The sequence below is a fragment of the Elgaria multicarinata genome, chromosome 1 (genome assembly GCF_023053635.1).
Source record: "Elgaria multicarinata webbii isolate HBS135686 ecotype San Diego chromosome 1, rElgMul1.1.pri, whole genome shotgun sequence".
Lineage (NCBI taxonomy): Eukaryota > Metazoa > Chordata > Lepidosauria > Squamata > Anguidae > Elgaria > Elgaria multicarinata.
The window spans coordinates 170411839-170428518 of record NC_086171.1 but is presented as its reverse complement, the minus strand read 5'-3'; the positions used below and the strand labels follow the sequence as shown (position 1 = coordinate 170428518).

The 16680-nt window shown below is 41.5% G+C and overlaps 1 protein-coding gene across 2 annotated transcripts in view; it reads left to right on the top strand.

Moving 5' to 3' along the window:
• Positions 1–16680, top strand: part of PLXNA2 (plexin A2) — a 498241-nt gene that overhangs the window by 232529 nt on the left and 249032 nt on the right. The gene's annotated exons all lie outside the window — the stretch shown is intronic.

The following is a 16680-nucleotide window of genomic DNA, read 5'->3' as shown; positions in this document are numbered from 1 at the left end:
GTTCCTGCTTTGTGAATTAGCTTCCCGCATTCTGCCATGCCTTGTCTTATCCGCTGGTAATTTAAACTTGACCTTTGTCTGACTCTGAATATTGATCTCTAGAAAACGAACACCTTCAGACTGACAACCTGCCTAATTCACTCAGTGCCCCGCCGTGTTCACAATTTTTGCTCTTGCAGAATAGGCTCTGATACTTGATTCAGACAACCCAGTTAATATTCACATGGTGAATATTCTTGTCATATTTGAATTCCTTTGATGGAATTCAAACACACACAACAAACCATCATGATAAAGGTTTCAAACCGCTCTATCATTTGCGTAATTGCATTTAAAAATAACATGTTTGTCTGAATTTACCCTGGCAGAACCTTAATTACTCACATCACAGGAAACCTAGAAATGGTCCTCTAATGCTCTTTGCTCCAATACATTTCTTCAAAAGCACCTGGAACTCAGGACTGATGTCAGCTGATTAAAAGTGAGATTGAGGCAACCTCACCACCACCCTTAAAAATGACTACATGTGCAATCCTATGCATGTTTGGACAGAAAAAATCCCACAACTCCCAACCTAAGAATTAAAGGACTTTTTCATCTAAACACACGTAGGATTGAACTTTAAGTCATCTTTTTATTCCCTTCTCAGTACTCCTGCCTAAGGGTTGCTACATCATGGATATGGTGGGAATGGCTCTCTTGCTTGTTCAACGTAGCTGTCCAGTGCTTCTTAATTCAGAGGTGCCGGTCAGTTGCACTGAGTGAATGAATGAGCCATCTTTTGATTCCTGACCCAAAATCCCCAACGTAGTGTTGCTACATCAGGGCATGGAGGCATTTAAAAAAAATGGTTGACTCATTTGAACAGTGCATTCCCTTTCAGCCCTGCTGCCACTATTGCCCCCCACACCCCATTGCCCAGTAACTCAGGCAGAGCTACTTATTGATTAGCTGATTGATTATTGATAACTTGCATTCTATAGCTAAAGCTGGCTGGGTGGTTCACAAAATAAACAGCAAAGGCTGTGAATAATCACAGAAGCAGGACTAAGCCACCATGGTCTGGTGGCATTGAGCAGGGTGTTGGACTTGATGGCCTTATAGGCCTTTTCCAACTCTACTATTCAATGATTCTATGATGGCTGAAAAGGTCTGGAGTGACTGCATTCTGCATTTATATAGGGTCAAGAGGTACCAGACCCCTCAAACCTGGAGTCCTGCTGGAACTAGATGCTGACAGACAGAGGTTACTGAAGTCAGACGGAGCATTGGTTTGGCCCACTAGGCTTTCCCCATTTTCCAAATATTGCAGTCATTTCTAAATATCTTTCTTTCACCTTTTCAGCCTGAAACTACTCTAGGTATTGGTGCCAGTGATGTCCATAAAGTTTCCCAAAATCAATTCTTTGCATTACTTCTACTGCCTTTTTCAACCCAGAGTCCCCAAATATTGTTGGACTACCACCCCTCATTTTCCCCACCCTAGGAAATGATTGGAGATTATGGGAGCTGTGGTCCAACAAAATCTGGGAATCAAAGTTTAGGAAACTTTCTGTCATCTGCTCATGACAGAATTTCTAGAGTGCTTCAGGCTGTCTGTAAGGGCCAAAACAGGCATTACTTTAATCTGTATATAACAGCTACATTTTTTTACTGTAAAGTAGGCATGAGCCCCTGCCCCCCAATCCCAGTCTGGGACTTAAAAGTCCCTCTGCCCCTATGCTATGGTCCTGATCTGAACTGGGGACTCTGTGCCCACAATAGACTATACAATTTTTTAAAATTGTACCTGCTCTTTACTTATTTATTTATTTATCATACACACACACCACCCAATTGGCAGAGTTGGGCTACAATAATATTTAAACAAAAAACCTGCTAGATACAGATTTAAAGCAATGTCTGTTTTGGCCCTTATAAAATGGTGCATTATTATAAAAATAAAGGCAGTTGTGTGCACCCAAGTATTAACCTAAAAATGTGTATGTCTAAAGAAAGCTGGATAACAGAGATTAAAAATGGTGACGCCTAGCTGTGATGTACAGCAAAAGATATGACTATATTCCACATGTAACAAATACAAAATGCAAGTGGCAGACGAAACATAAATACAGTGTAGAAAAAGCATTCCATTTTGCTTAAAGGATGTGGAGCTTTCATTGTTTTGCATTCTCTCTACAACTCATGCCTTGCCCAATGCAAGTACGTTATCCTTTGCGTATAATGAAGACTTTGAACATTTAATACATTTTTTAAAATGCTAACTAATCTTTCCTAATGTTCCACAGTTGCATGTTCTGTAATTGAATGTGTTTTATTTAGAAAATAACATTTAGTGCCACTTTGGATTTCCAATTATTTTTCAATTGGACTTTGAGGGTCTGATTGCTTTGTCGTTTCGATACGCACAAAAGAGGAAAACATCAGAGAAGGCAAACAGCAAATTATTTCCAGAGCTGATTACTAGGGGAGCTGATAAAATGGGATGACACAGAGCCAAGCAGATTTCTTGGGAAAAACCTACTGAAGCAACTGGAGGTTTAAGTCAGGGATGAGTTTGATCCATCATACAAATGTTCAGGAAGAAATTGCAGCAACGGAAAAAGGAAAGACAAGATTGACACAGGTATGACCTGCTGTGTCTGTTGACACAACAAGATCTTGTTTCCTGTAAGTGTTTGGGGATACAATTGCAGCTGGTAATGAATTGATGAGGCATACTGTAGTTCTCCGAACCGAAGTCAACCTGAAATGTCAGAGAACAGCTCAAAAATTTGTATGCTTCAAAAGAAACAATTGAAGAAACTGTATGAAACAATGTAGAGATTCATCAGATGAGTGTTTTATCATACACTCACTATTGGCCACTTACGGATATGTGTGCATCCTTTAGACGACAACATCCACCTTCCCCACGCCTCCCGCTCCTTCCACTCATTTTTCCATTGCAAAATAGAACCCTTTCAATTCGACTTTAAAAAAAAAACAACCCCAGAATGTGCTGGTAGAAAATAATAAAATTGTATAATGGAAAAAACCCAGAATGTGCCATGATAAAAATGTGACAATACAAACTAAGTGATAAAAATGACCCCTGAATGGGCCATGTGGTCTTTATTTACTTCCTCTTTTCCCTCCGAGCAGAAAAAGGAAGTAATGAGGGCGCAAAAGTGGGGGCAAAGAAGCGACGGTAAGGAAATGTGATTTTCTCCCATGTGATGATGCTCGTAATAATTTTGCCAATTGATAGTTACTTGCAGGAGTGCTAAAGGGTGATATATTCTGCTAGAGACTAAGGCTGCAATCTTGTATACACAAACCTGGGAATAAGCTAGGGTGACCATATGAAAAGGAGGACAGGGATCCTGTACCTTTAACAGTTGCATAGAAAAGGGAATTTCAGCAGGTGTCATTTGTATATATGGAGAACCTGATGAAATTCCCTCTTCATCACAACAGTTAAAGCTGCAAGAGCTATACTAGAGTGCTCAGATTTAAAAGAGGGCAGGGCATCTGCAGCTTTAACTGTTGTAATGAAGAGGGAATTTCACCAGGTTCTCCATATATACAAATGACACCTGTTGAAATTCCCTTTTTTATGCAACTGTTAAAGATACAGGATCCCTGTCCTCCTTTTCATATGGTCACGCTAAATAAGCCCCATTATCTGCTTGTGAAACTTATGTCTGGGTAGACATGAATAGAATTGTGGTGGATGGCTCTAAGCTTGTGCAGTTCCTTTTGAGAAACCGGCTTGCAGTTTGCTTTGAATAAACATCCAGAACATCAAATTGCGATCCTAAGCCTAGTTACTTGAGAGTAAACTCTACTGAACTCAATCTGACTTTCTTCCAAGAAACATGCTGAAAGACACATAGAAAGAATAAAGTTGGAGGATGGCCATATCGTACTGCATGGTATTGTGGGAGAGATAGGGCTCAGCTGTCCACACATACTCTTTGAAGTTAAATCCCATCCTCTATTTTATATGTGAACAAGGGAGATAAGGAACAATGGACTAGGCTGAACTGCCACATCTAGTGTGGCTACATCTAGTTTGTCACACACTCTGTGACTCTGTCATTCTCAAGATATGACAACACCTGTGCTGAAGTGTGCGATTCAAGCTTGCCTAAAATACCTAGCAAAATACCTTGAGCCAGCCCTGTGTACTTCAGCTACCTTATGTGTTTTAATTCACAAATGTCAAAAGTCTTTTGGCAGTATGCAATCAGACACTAGTGTTAATGTAAATTATGTTCGGCTTGCATCAGGAACCTCTAGTGCAATGCCAATAACATCAGTTGCTGCTATGGGATTCTCATAGAAAACAGTTTTATGTGGACAGAACTCTGAAGGTGACAAATATAAAACTAAGTTTTAGAAAAGGAATAGTAGAGGGCACTGTTTTTTGAAAGTATGTAGTAGAAAGATTGGGTTTTCCGTAAGTGAGAAAATTATAGCAAATGTCTACTTCCACCAAATGTACTAGTTACTTAATATTTTCATCAGAATTTCTCTTCTTATTTTCACCTTTTAAAAAGTGAAAAATTATTTAACAATCCCACCATGACTAATGAAATCAATAAAGTTCTCAAACACTGTAAGTTATTCTCAGAACATGACTACTGCTTGGGGAAAGTCAGTTATTATGGTCACCACTTACCTGGGATCTTAGAGGAATCCAGCTTAAACTTGAGATCTCTGTCTTAAGTAACATCATACCTAAGCTAGACATTTTGTGTGTCTTCACTCTGTCACTCTTAGATACCTGATATAATCCCTTCTTCTTCCACTACAATGAATTGTGTAAGAAACCTTGCTTGAAATCGAGGTCTGGCAGGAATAGAATGAGTAGTTTAATTTAATTTCATGCTAGGAAGACAACAGAGAGCTTCTGAGTGGTTAAAAATTTTTCTACAGAAATAGGGGTAAAGTTTGTCCTTGATTTACAGCTCACTGCATTGTGGGTACAAGAACAATCTCATCTTGGAACTGTTAGGAAGATTTTAAAATAATTTGGGGTTTTAAACATCAGCTTCCTATAGGAACTCACATAAATGAAAGCACAGATTCAGAAACCATCATGAGCTGTTTTGTTTCAAAACCAGTAGTTTCTCAGTGGAGACCTTTGCATTGGTCCTCTTATTGAGCAATAAGGCCAAGAGGAGCTTGGCAATCCCATTACCCACTGTGCTGACCTTGTCTGTCAAACTCATCTTTCATATAGTGGGATGTTCAACTCAACCCTTGGGAAAATTGGGTTGTTGTGAGCTCAATGTATATAATCACTTAATGTATATGCTCGCTCCCCTGCTATGTCAGGTGCTTTGTACCTCCTAGTCGTATTCATTTGGATTGACTCTCCACAGCATGGGAGTGATATCTACAATGACACAGGTTCTGCGGGTTTCACACAGGGGAACTTCATTGCCTGATGTTTTCTCCATGCCCTTTCTTTTCTAGAATGGTGGGAACATTCAGTACTTCCATCATAGAATGCTTCTCAGAAAATTTAACACGGTCATGAAATTACAGAAACATCCCCCCTAAACAGCTAACCTTGCCCTTCATAAACCACTGGAGAAACCCAAGTGGCTTGAGTGGGGCTACCAATTTTATTTCTGGCATTTCACTATAACTCTTTGAGCTAAAATTGAGTTTACCAACTTCCCATTGTCCATATACCCTTGTTGCTCAGCAAAACACAGCATGGCTTGCGCTAAAACACAAAGCTATTTGTTTCTGGCTTCAGTTTCAGTCAATCTCTGTAATGAAGTCACTAATTAATGGTGTGTACTGCACTGCATGTGGGGGCTGCAACACACAGCTGGTTTCGTGAAGGCTGAATAACCTTGGAGATGCTACACTGGCCAATACTGCAGAATGCATTTTGCCAAAACAGCAGATTGGCAAAGCAACATTTGTATTATTAATGTACGTATTTTGTGCCAATCTGAAAACTTAAGCATGGTGTTCTATTGGTTCAATATTTTCATAGAAATAAAAGTCCCTACAGATAACCAAAAATACCTCAGGGTGAGCCAAAAATACCTCAGGGTGAGCTACATTCTACCTCAAGGTAGCTTGATCATTTGTATAATCCTGCTAAGTGGTAAAGAGAGTTTGACCACACATTCGTTGCAGGTAACTAGTAAAGTGCATGGCCAAAGGGCTTGCTCCAAAATTTTGCTCCAAAAGGGTCAAAGCCAGTTGTGGACACTTGTGTTAAGCTGTGGAACATGTTGCCATGTGATGTTTCCATGATATGTTGATATGAGCTGTAGCAGTGTTAACAGCTGTTGCTCCTGCAATACTCAGTAGAGCTTCTTACATCTAGATTAGCTAGGGCTTCCTATATGGAAAGGGCAACAGGAGAAATTACTACTTTGGTCAACCATTCCTGAAATCATTCTGGTTGCTTTTCTTTGCATTTGTTAATATATTAATTGTAATTATTAAATATATTATTTGAATTCATCCATTAGTAAACATCCATGATCAAATTTGTACAAACTATTTCTTCCATTCAATCCATCTGTCAAATCCACTGACTTTAATTAAGAATGGGCAACATGGCAATATCCTATTTGGTGTCAGGATCAGGCCCAGTCTGCCTGGTGTATATCCTGAATTGGACATAGAGCCAGAAGAAGAAGAAGACCAGCCATGACAGGAAGCAGGGGAAGAAATTATCCAAGACTCTGCAGGTGTTAAGGAGGAATCTTCACAGGAGCTTATTGGACAGGAAGCCCAGGCTCAGAGATCATCCTCCCCACCCCTGGTAGCTAAGCCTTTGCCGGAGGGGGAGGGAGCATCAGAATTTTATTTATTTATTTATTTATTTATTTATTTATTTATTTATTTTATTACATTTTTATACCACCCAATAGCCATAGCTCTCTGGGCGGTTCACAAAAATTTAAACCATTAAGAACATAATAACATCCAACAATCTAAAAACCCAAATACAATATACAATATAAAAAGCACAACCAGGATAAAAGCACACAGCAGAAATTGATATAGGATTAAAATACAGAATTAAAAAAGCAAAGTTTAAATTTAGGTGTTAAAATACTGAGAAAATAAAAAAATTGACAGATCGGAGAGTCCGCTACAGGGTCAAGTGGGTGGAGTTGAGAGAAGATGGTCTGCTAGGCTAGCCACTTGCCAGAAGTTACAACTTGAAGACCCTTCCTGAAGGAAGGGTTCATTAAAAGTCTGTCGGGGAAACTGTCAATTTAGTTGATAGGCAACTGCCTTGATTTGTTTGGCTAATTAAGTTTAGAGGATAGCTCCTGGCATTTATGCTCCCTTCAGGTGTGAAGAGATGTCTATTTACTGGATAAAGCTTTGTGGATTGCATGGCAGACCTCTTTATTGTCTCACATTTTGGCAGGAGGGCCTGGAATCACAACATGCGGCTTCATACACACTGGCCCAGTTTGGACATCAGAGTAACCCAGATTTTTTGTACACTCTAGTTTATCATGAGTGAGCCAGCATGCTAAGCACAGGACTCAATCACCCCTGCATGCATGTAGTTAAATCACTCCAGAGTTATCTTGGGTTACAACACAGGCTTATTGGGGAAGAAACAAGCTAGAGTTCCCAGTTCAGATGTCAAGTTAACCAAGCCAGGGACAGAGTGTCCCTGCTCCCACTGGCAAAAGGAGCTAAAGCCATGTGTGCTAGTAAGTTGATTCACTCATGATAATGCATGGGTTACTGTGATGTCTGGACATGGCCACTAGCTAGTTCTTAGCAACAACAGTTGAGAAAACCATGTGCAAAGCTCATACTGCATCTGTGGTAATCTTACTATTATGGCTTATTTATTTATATTTAAGGGTTTATGTACCGTCCTTCATAATATTTATCCCAGGGCAGTTTCTCAAGGACTTGAAAATCTCAGAGGAGCTGACAAATTAGATTATAGACCCTTCTTGTACTGATGTAATTACATCAGTAGAGGTTATATGGGCACAGAAGGATAACATGATTTGCTGACAAATCCTGATTATAACCCTTTTTAATGGATAGAGCTTTCGGAACCACAGCAGTGTACAGGAGCCTTGTGTGATCTAGGACAGAGAAAGGTCCACTCGCCCTGCATATGTTATAATGCTCCAGAAACTGCTTTTGTGTTAGAAAAGTCCCCCAAGTTTGTACCACTTCTATTTGTCAAGGTGAGTCCTTGTATTTCTCATGTGAAATTTTAACTTCAGGTATTTTCTGTGGAGATCTGCTCTTCCTCAGCAGCATTCATCTCCTGTACCATGTAATCAAACATCCAGCAGTCTTGCTTTCTAAGCAGCTTCTGTGCTGTGCCCAACTGCTGCAATGCTACAGTTTTCTGCATGGGTATCGAAAGAAAGTTCATTTTTCACAACAGTGGTCAGGTTCCTAAATTGCTTTTGACAGCTAGATGAGCTGATATACAGAACTGGGTGGAATGACAGACCGAAAAAGCATGGGTGCTCAAACAGGAAGGACAATAGAAGGTAGTTAGAAAATGACAGCAAACTGTTATCTACAACAGAAGAATCTCAGGTGTGCAGTCAACCCAAAAGGCGAGTGCCCAAATTACGAATTCCCTAGTAGTGACAATTTCTATAAGAATTATGATTCAAAGCATCATTGGAAATGGTTTGTGAATTACATCCAGTGCTATAACATTCTGTTTTTTCCCACTTTGAGGATTATGAGAACCTTTCTGCAGAACCTTTCCTTGCTTCACACTTTGGATAGCTCCTTTAGACTTCTGACTGAAACCCAGAGCAAATTCCACTGACATCCGAACCTCCAGCCTCCCACTGGTGTGGAATATGTCATTTGGCAGGGGAGGGGGATTTTTTTTTTTTACCATTACTAGCTTTTTTCATTGAAGAACTCCTGATAAACTTCCAAGGAACCCCAGGATTCCCTGCAACACATTTTAAAATAACTAGGTTTGGAAGTTAATGTATTACATGCCAGAGAGTCTCATTGCTGCTGTGATGCTCTGGTTGAGCTTGCTGCTGAAATCCCAAGACAAAGTGCTCCAGATAGAGTTGGCATTTTATGCCTCTAGTTCCTTCAAGGAACAAAAAACTTTCCTTAGGGTGACTGGGAAATAGCACATTCTGAGCACTTCTTCCAGTCATGAGGACTGGAGGGGACTTGTTGGGTTAGCCCAGTTAATTACTGTAAGTGGAAGGTAAGGGGCAGCATGAAATACTGGTGGCCACTGGTAATGCTTTCTCCCTCTCTATCGTGTGTGTGTGTGTGTGTGTGTGTGTGAGAGAGAGAGAGAGAGAGAGAGAGAGAGAGAGAACGAACGAACGAACGAACGAACGAACCAAGGCAGGCCTAATCTTTCACCATTTTATACATCCCTTTTACTTTTATTTGTGCTTTTGCCTTCTTTTACAACTTACACATTCTCTGAGCTGATCTTTTTGCCCCTTTCTGACTCTGAAATGTGTACTTAACACTGCTGCTATTACACTCACTTCAGGACAATATTTTGAATGGCCCTAAAGCTTCTTTTCACAAAGGAGACTCTGGACACCACAAGTAGGCAGGAGAGACAAAGAAGCTGAATGGTTTAAAACTAATACAAGAAAAAGGACATGTGTTCCGCCATGGAAAGGTGACAAAATTGTTAGCTCTTGTTTTGTAGAGGGAGAATTGAAGGCCAAGGGAACCAACAGACTTCTCCTGTTGCAAAGCAAGGAATAGTGTCTGAGTCTTTCTCATTATTCTTCTTTTCCCAAGGGCCTGCAGAGGTAGGTATGACAGAAGCCAGTAATGAGGCAGGGACATAACCAACCTGTTACAAATTCCTGAATATGCTAAGGAAATGTGAGAGAAGCTGCCAGGTCGCCTCGTTTCACAACAACCCCCTTGCTCCCATTTGTCTTGGATACATATGCTGCTCATTTTTCATAAACTGCTTTCCTGCTGCCTGCACGTTCCCCATAAGAGAGAAAACTGATAAGTGTGGCTGCTCATTTGCTTATTGTTATACCACTGGTGCATTACAAGTGGTGTCATCTGTCTGATTTCCCCCTTCTTCATCTTAACCGTTCTTTTTTCATTAGCCGTGTTACTTATTTATGGCCCTCCACAAGCTACTGAGGATACTTGCTGGTTTGTCCCTACCTTCAAGGGCCAGCTTGGCCTTGATTAGTTGCCCAGGAAGAGATGAAAAGCTGATTTCGTGGCCTCCCCATGCTCCACCTGAAGAGAAATTCCCTCATTCAGCCCAGTGGGTGGCTACCAATTGATTGGTGAGGGAAGAGCACAGCTTGGCAGGGTGGACCCACTCTGTAGGATTTCCTTTCTTCCTTTGCCTGGTAATTAGAGGTTTTAGAGTGAGAAAAGGGAGGTCACACATGGGGCAGGCCCATTAACCTCATCCCTGGCTGATTGTCCTACAGAGAAGCCTCTCTGTACTGGTGAGTTTTCGTTCAGCTTTGATGGGGAGGTTAGGGGAGGGGAGTCAGTGCTCACTGCTGTCTCCAGAAGAAAGGAAAACCAGCCACAATGAACTTGAATGAGCTCACATTGGATACTACTTGGGTTAAGCAGTTACAGAATGACTCTTACAAAATCTTTTTATAAGTCCTCCTTCACAATGGCCTTCCCCTTTACATCTTCCTTGGGCCTCTTTCCAATTCTCTTAACTAGGTTTCTGTAGGGAATTTTCTTCTGGTGCTAATAGTGCCAGGTTGTATTATGATTCTTTCACTGACCAATTCATTTATAACTAACAAATGGACCTGGCTTCACATGTGATGGAAAAGCTCTTAGTTTGATAAAGCAAAGCCTTCAAGCAGAAGTATGCAGCTGACACAATAGGCCTGTTCAGATGACACTTCAGGCTCTGTGGTTAGTGAAACCGTGGTTCTCTGGGGTTAGCACTAACCACAAGCTGTGCTGTCGCACACAATACTTTAAGCCACGGTTAGAGCCACTAACTTGCTGCAAACAGTCTGATAGTGGTTAGTGAGTGAGCAGGGGTTAGCAAAACGCATCACACAAGACACCTTAAAACCTGCTGCTTAACCAAAAGCCTTAACCAGCAGGGTTTAAGGTATCTTCTGAACAGGCCCATTGTGGCTCCCCCATTTCCCTAGGCATGGTCCCTGCCATGGTATACCCCTGTGGGCAATGGGTGTGGTCACTCCATTCCCCTGAGGGTGGGTGGAGGATTCCTCACAGCAGTGGGTAAGGGCAGCAGTATAACTCTGTCCCTCGGAATATTCCCCCATGACTTTCAGTTATGCCAACTGCAAAGCTACCAGTTAGTTATGGAAGTCTGTTACCTGACGATCATAACTAGAGGCTTCAAACACATGGACACATTTAAAATGAATTAAAATTAATTCATGCATTTTAAAATCCAAATAACTGAGGTGAACACCCCTTGGGACCCCTTAAAATGCATGCCAAATTTCACGTGTCTAGGTTTCACATACTTGGCACTATGGCATTGACAGACTGACACATGTCCTCTTTTATAATTATAGGAGATATGCTAGTGCAATCTGTCACTATTTCATTTATTTATTGGTATATCTAGATGATATATATCACAATAAAGAAATGAAGATGAATTAATTCTGAAAAACAACGATCTACTTTATCAAGTTAGATTTAAATCATCATCGTCCATATTAGCAATGTGTAATTTTGTTGAAATAGAGCTTGCCACAGAGTTCCTAAAATCCCTTGCAATTTTATACTGTTTTGTTGAACTTTGAGCAATTCATTTTATTCCCGATATAACCCTAGTTTTCGAGTCTTTGCAAATACTAATTTTGCAGCGATCAAAGCATGAAGTAAATCAAAGCATACAATTTTAACATAGCCCAGTCAAGTTTTTTTAGGGGCCTGAATCATATTTATACATGTTACATATTTCATTAATTGATGCCAGCACCAAAATACTTTCAGTTGGACACATTGCTTTTAACACCAGAAAAATACAGTACCTACTATTATTTATTTGTTTTGTTTTATTAGTATAAAAGACAATATTCTGTAGACCCCCTATTTAGCCATGGTGGCTAAATATTCTGTATTCAGCCACTATAATGCCCAAGGTGCCTAAAAAGACTAAAATCACTAAATATACACAATACTATAAAAACTAAAAAGAGCAAAGATATAAAATAGTTTTTTGTTTGTTTGTTTTTTAAAAGGGGGGAGCACCCAGCATGAAGATTAAAAACAAACAATATTAAAAAGTGTAACAGGGCAGAAATCCATCAGTTCAATCAATCAGAAACCTTCTGAAATAAAAGAGGAAAGGGGTTCTCAAGCTTGGGCCCAGCCACTGAGTACCTCCTCTCCTGTACGCTCACCAAATGCACGTTAACTGTTGGTGGAAGGAGGAAGACTGAGAATCTCACTCAACAATCTTAATCTATAGACATCTGTTAGACCAGATGTAACTTGGACTTCGTGAAGCCTCTTTAGATGTCAACAGATTCTAGGAGGTGTCTTCATGTCACTGGGTTGGCACTGCCTTCCTCTGAAACCCCAATTTTCCCTCTCCCGGGGTGCCATTGGGTAATCTCAACACCAAGGAGGGAGCGTGGGGGTTCTGGGCAGCCATCAGGGTACTGGAGCTGCCCCCACCCCTTTCTGGTGGAAGACAACCAATTGCCTGTCACCTTCCACCAGGCACCACCCTCAGATTGGCCTTGGAGCAATGTCAGATGGCAGAAGTGCCATACTAACGTCACTCTGATTGAAAAAGTTGGGGTAAATTCCCAACTTGTTCAATCCGCAGCTTCACAGGAAAGCCCCGCAGTGGCTGTGAAGCTGCGCCTGCATCATCTAACTGATGCAGCACAGATCCACAGCCACCATGGGGCTTTCCCTACATATAAACAGCCCCATGTTCAGCAGCAACACAGCAGCTGAGCAAGTAACAGCATCTGGGGCCCAGGAGCCAGGGCAGGGATCAGGCCAGACTAGCCCCAACACTTATTCATAGAACCTATTTGGGATCAATGTTTGTTCCAGAACGTTGAGGGGTTGTTGGAACATAGTATTTGAAATTCTATACTCTAGTTTTCTTACAACAGGGTGAGTTCAAACAGTTTTCCTTGGTACATTCAAAAGAGGTGGTTGAGCAGCTTGAGATTTGACACACAACACAGAGGGGTACATGGATTTTCTTTCTCTAGGGGAACAATTGGGCACTGGACCCCAAAAGGTAACACATGGTCTAACTGACGAAGTCCATTTTAGGTTAATGGCTTTTCTCTTTAAAAGTATATGACAAAGAATGCAAAATCTGTATAGATTCTGAATGTTTCTGCAGCATGTTTGCATTAATGCTGTGTTAGAATAAAAAACATTAACACAGAATCAGAGACATGGTAACACCTTGTGTTCCGTGAGACCAATACACTAACCTTATTTGACTGGCTTACGGATGAGCTCCTTGACCAAACGTCCTGTGGCTCAGGCAGCTGTTTCTATTTTTAAGTAGGCTAATAGGAGCTTCTTGAATGTTCTTTCCCCTAGTTCCCTTGGGCACTTCTAAACTAGAAACACTAGTATTTGCTTTGCAGTGTGCAAAAGAATTAAGGAGAAGCCAGGAATTTAAGGTACTTGACTAGCTAGTGGAAATGAGTGCTGTCCAGCCCCAGGAGTAGAATGGGACTTTTGAAGAATAGTATGGGATACTGCTATAGCAACAATGTTCAATCCAGCGGGAGAGGCGGGTAACAAATAAATAAATTTTTTATTATTATTATTATTATTATTATTATTATTATTATTATTATTATTATTCGGACATGATATTGTTATGCTGTTGGCCAGCCATTCTTTTGTTTGGCTCATAGCCCAGAATGGTGTATTGATGTCTCCTCAGGGGAACTCATTGCTATGGTCTCTTGATACTTTAGAGGAGGTGACCTCCTCCCCGCTATGGGGAAGGATCAGATTTATGTGCTTGGGCAAAACATGCATGTGCTCAAGCAAAACAACAGTTTGGAAGAAATGGAGCATTGTCTCGAAGACAGCTTGGGCTGCAGAGCATCTGTCCCGGTAGATCTGACACAGGTAGTGGATTGGCTGCCTTGTAGGTGTGCCTGCTGTTTGCCTCCACTGATGCTCTGTTTTTATATTTGTAAATAAAGCAAATGTAGAATCATAGAATAGTAGAGTTGGAAGGGGCCTATAAGGATAAGTAATAATAATTTTTTGATTAACTTTCACAAATCCACTGGGGGGGGGCACCCTCTATCTCACACATAGACTGAAGGCACCCGGAGGGGTGCAAATGGGGTGCAGAAGTCCATGATCTGACTAGGTGGCCTTAGACGAGCTACTTTTTCTCAAACTCAGCTCTCACCCACTAGACCTCTAGCAAATATGGGGATAATACAGGTCGACGCTACAGAATTGTAAGGCTTACAACAAAATGATTCATGTGAAACATAGAAATTAAATACTAAATGTTATTAGGAAGTTCTGCAGACAACAGCTGTAATAGTAACAACCAGCAAGGCTTCCTTCATAGAACTAGGGGTGGGTGGGTGGCAATCTTATGCATATTTAGATAGACTAGACTTACAACCCCCAGCATTCCCCAATCAGCATGCTGGGAGTTGTAGGACTTTTTTCTCTCTAAACATACATAGGATAGCACCATAAGGATAGAATGTTTAGAGGGGATAGTCCTACACTCCCAACGTTCCCCAGCCAGCCATGCTGTATGGCTCTTTTTCTGTCAACATACACAGGATTGCATCTTCAGAGCTTCAATCCTAGATACATCTGAACTGAATGGGACTAGTCCCGATTTACATGTGCCCAGGATCAGACTGCTCTGTTCTCCCAGAGACTAAGGTTGTTTTCTAATAAAGTAATCCTATGCATATCTACTCGGAAGTCAACCCCATTAAGTTCAATGGGATTTACTCCCAGGTAAGTATAGGTACAGGATTGCAGCCTGAACCATTTATTTATATTTTATTTTCTCACGTGGCAGGTGTGATTGCTTCCTCTGCCTTTAGTGTGTGTCCCCCATCTGACCCACTCCAAAAAGACAAAGACATCATTACAAACACACACACGCACATGCACACACAGATGGGCTCCACTCAATCACGTTGAGCTCTATTTGAAGGCTGCCTACGAACTCCACAGTTTGGCTCACCAGTGTTTGGTAGCCAGGGAAAGCGCCCAGTGTTTGGTAGCCAGGGAAAGTGCCCAATGCCCCGCGGCTGGCGCTGCATTGTTGTTGTTTACGATCTGTGCCTCCTCCCTTTTGCAGCCCTCCCTTACCCCGCGATACTGCATCCACCACCACCACCTCCATTCCCCCTCCTTGGCGGGTAAACGGAGCACCCCTAAACAGCCCGCTGTTCTCTTAATTGCAGAGCATGGTGCGGGAGGGGCCGAGGGTGCGCACGGATGATGGTGGACACATGCCTGCAGCCAATCAGCACCGAGAACAAACGGGGATGGGATATAGCTTGAATGAATAATTAACCTTGACATGCGCTCCTGAATCTCCCTGGGCTGGGCGACTCAAGGCGTTTTCTCCTACTAGGCTGTTAAGTCGCCAGGTTCTGCACCAAGAAAAGAATATCACGCGCACACATGAGGAAAGCATGAACTGTCGCTTCCACCTGCATCACTATCACATACAGTGCGCCCCTCTGAGGTCGGCGCCCTAGGCAGTGGCCTTGTTTGCCTAATGGTCGTGCCTGTGGACAAAGACAAAGGTCTCATCCAAAGGAGACCAAAACCGTGGAGCGCTACTGCCTGGGGAAATGCAGAGCACACTGAATTAATGTGTACCCTAGATGTTGTAATAATGTATTGGAAAGAAGAAAAAACAGATATAGTTCAACTTCTGTGCTCCCCTTGCTTTTATCTGGAAAGCTAAATGCTGTTTCCAGAGTGCCTGTCACTCATCCATTGGTTTAGGAGTCACCGTAGTTTTCAGGGAAAGAATGTGGAAGGTCTATTGTCTGACCCAGCCTTCTGTCTGCACACACTCCAAGCTCTCAGCATAAATCTGTTGCAGAAAATGATTTAACCTGAACTTATTCATTTCTTTTGTAAAAAAATTCATTATTTAAGATTTATAAAGGTACTGTATCGGAAAGGTCATCCATCCCCTCAGCTGCAGGAATAATAGTGCATGTGACTCTCCTGCCTTCTTGAACAGTTGGATAGGGTAGAAGATCAGAAGCAGAGGGAAATTAATTTATATTTTCCAGTAACATGAATTTCATCTCTCCATCTTCATTCATGGTGTCCCATTGCACTATGAAAGTGGTATATAAAGGAGCCACACTACTGCTTAATAGAGGTATTGAAGTGCACTGACAAATGTTGGGGCGTATTGACACATACCATATACCACTTTCATACATAGTGCAATATCCTACTTGGTGTGGCTCCTGCCTTTTATATACCGCTTTCATAGTGCAATATCCTGCTTGGTCTAGATTAGGCCCCTGTTTCTTCGATGGAGCTCTACAGAGTTGATAGTTTGCACTTTTCAGAAGAACTCTGGGGCATGAACTGAGAACCTCGTGGCTCTAAGCTGAGCCCTGAGCTAATGAGCTACCAAGGAACATGTACGGACAGGCCAAAGGGTATTTAAGGAAATTGAAGGAAGCAATGTTGGCCCCTGGATTTTCCAGCAAGATA